The sequence below is a fragment of the Penaeus monodon genome, chromosome 15, assembly GCF_015228065.2.
Source record: "Penaeus monodon isolate SGIC_2016 chromosome 15, NSTDA_Pmon_1, whole genome shotgun sequence".
Taxonomy (NCBI): domain Eukaryota; kingdom Metazoa; phylum Arthropoda; class Malacostraca; order Decapoda; family Penaeidae; genus Penaeus; species Penaeus monodon.
Genome location: NC_051400.1, coordinates 25,983,199 through 25,983,544, shown reverse-complemented (window position 1 = coordinate 25,983,544; position 346 = coordinate 25,983,199).

Here is a 346-nt window from a genome sequence, read left to right as displayed (position 1 = left end):
TCATGCAAGTAATAGTGACATAATATAATCAGACAAAGACAAAGTAGACAAATATTAAAAACACATTAAAGGCAGAAATACTGTCTTCATATTTACACTTAACAACAACAACAGCTGAAACAGTCAAATAAGTAAGACCACTAGCTTAACTTAACTTTCCAAAGCCATAAATCAAATGAATTTAGCCGTAATGTGATAGAGAAAACAGAGTAAGCGCCTTGATATCATTAATTTATGTTATTTATGGCAACTATGGCGATCCCCTCCCCCCAAATAAAATGAAAAACATGCTTTGCTTTCATCATAAAATCTATGGTTATAATGTTGCCATCGTTATTTGTTTCGA